The sequence below is a fragment of the Rhinopithecus bieti genome, unplaced genomic scaffold, assembly GCF_001698545.2.
Source record: "Rhinopithecus bieti isolate Rb0 unplaced genomic scaffold, ASM169854v2 scaffold_51152, whole genome shotgun sequence".
NCBI classification, from domain to species: domain Eukaryota; kingdom Metazoa; phylum Chordata; class Mammalia; order Primates; family Cercopithecidae; genus Rhinopithecus; species Rhinopithecus bieti.
In genome coordinates this window covers 614107-616334 of record NW_016820554.1, presented here as the reverse complement: position 1 = coordinate 616334, position 2228 = coordinate 614107, and the positions used below count along the sequence as shown (strand labels likewise).

Genomic DNA, 2228 nt, shown 5'->3' with positions numbered 1-2228 from the left:
AAAATAATAAAATAAATAAAAACTTTAAAATTAAAGCTGTAGAATATGTTTTCAAACTTAGTGAGATGAACTGCATTTCAAAACAGCACATAAACATTGAACTAGTCACATAATTCAAGGATACCAAAATTAGCATTCCATGGATTCATTCATTAGAAAGTACTGGTGGCCTCTTTACCCATAGTGTAAAGCTATTCATGCCAACAGCTTAAGACACTCAAGTTTGCCAAATTTCACAGGTGCTGCCTGAAGAGAATGATAGTTTGCCACTCCTCCCTCGCAAAAGACAAATCTCTATTCACAAGAACGGGAAAACTTACAGAGAGGCTATTTTTTAAAATCTTTGATGCTAATTCAAATAGGAACTTGACCAGTTATACCTCCTCTTAACAACAGGTGCAGAATTATACACTGACTCTCTTATAAATATTCTTGAAAGAATCCCTTGGCTTTAGCATTTTAATGCCATGTTTCTTTAAATGAGGCCTGTTTTTCATAGGTTTTCTAATTTGAATGTTATATTCTTGCAGACTGTACCTAATTTATTTTACTAATAAAAATATCAAACGCCAATTGATTTGTGTCTCTCGTGCAAATTTTGCCATTAATATATTAATATAATATATTTTATAGATTTTCTGCTAGTAAAAAGAAGTTCCTGTTTTTCATCAATACTAAATTGCTATAACTCTTAGTTATTTTCCCAGTAATAAAGATAATTTTATGCCTGGGATTTAAATTCATCTTCTTGATTGAGATGTTCGTTTGTCTGCAGAGTAGTCGAGAAGACGTTGCACTAGACTGGGGCTCAATTCTAGAATTAACACCACAATTTGATAGCTGTATAACCTTTAGAATATCACTTAATATTTTAATCTTCCTTTTTTTCTTTTCCTTTTTCTTTCTCTTTTCTTTTCTTTCTTTCTTTTGCTTTTCTTTTTTTTTGAGACAGAGTCTTGCTCTGTTACCCAGGCTGGTGTGAAGTGGTGCAATCTCCACTCACTGCAACCTCCTCTTCCTGGTTCAAGCAATTCTCCTGCCTCAGCCTCCTGAGTAGCTGGGTTACAGGCACGCACCACCACACTGGGCTAATTTTTGTATTTTTAGTAGAGATGGGATTTCACCATGTTGATCAGGCTGCTCTCAAACTCCTGACCTTGTGATCAGCCCGCCACGGCCTCCAAAAGTGCTGGGATCACAGGCGTGAGCCACCACGCCCGGCCTTAATGCTCATTATATTTCCTATATTTAAAATAAAATAATAAAGCCTGATTTGTACATCTCAGGTACTTAATGTGAGGATCAAAAAAGATATTGGCTATGAAAATATGAATAAAAGTTTAAAAGTAAAAGTAAACATGAAAAGAAAAAAATGTATAAAATAGACTCTTTTTTCCAGAAGAAAATATGGGAGAAAATCTGTTCAAGTTGTGATTGGCAAAAAATTTCTTTGGACTGAACCTTTCTACCTATAGAAGAAAATAATTGATAAATTAGACTTTATTAATGGCAATCCACATTCTGGTCGACCACATTTACAAGTCAGCAAAAAAGTGCTTGCCTCAGAATATGTCATTAAGTATTTTCACCTAATAATGGGAATACAAACAGCTCAATAAAAAATGAACAACATAATTGAAGAAACATTTTACATAACCTGATATATGAAGGGTCAAGCAGCATCTGAAACGATACTAACCATGATTAGTTGTGTGGAAAGGAAATCTCACTCTAGTCAGAAACTGGAAAACTTCTAAAGATTTGGATATGGCTGGAGATAAAAACAGAGTAAAAGAAAGGTTTTTACTTTTGCATTGGCATTGGAAATAATAAGATTCATGCTACGCTTAAGTAATTCTATTTTAATACGTGTGTGTTGATCTGTGTTTTTACAGAAAATGCCATGTGCAAAGGTATAGCTATCTTGGATACTAATTTGAGTGGGATTTCGTCTTCATTTTTTACAATTTAATTTTCTTTTTTCTTTTTTTACTTTTCTATAAATGTTTGACACCTTACTTGTCTTCATTTTAATAGTATTCAGATGATAGCCTCTCAGAAATATTTTTATCCTTGAAAAAAACATAACTTTCAAATAAAAAATTTTAAAATATGGAATCGAAGTACTCCGGAGACAATTTAATCTAATTATCAAAAGCTCACTTTTGCTTCTGCAATATGTTTTATTTAGGAAGAAAAAATTTGACCTTTCTGGACTAAAGAGATCT

At 32.9% G+C, this 2228-nt stretch overlaps 1 protein-coding gene across 2 annotated transcripts in view; it reads right to left on the bottom strand.

The window, feature by feature from the left end:
* BRINP3 (BMP/retinoic acid inducible neural specific 3) overlaps positions 1 to 2228 on the bottom strand; it is a 406727-nt gene that overhangs the window by 42948 nt on the left and 361551 nt on the right. The window lies entirely within an intron of this gene.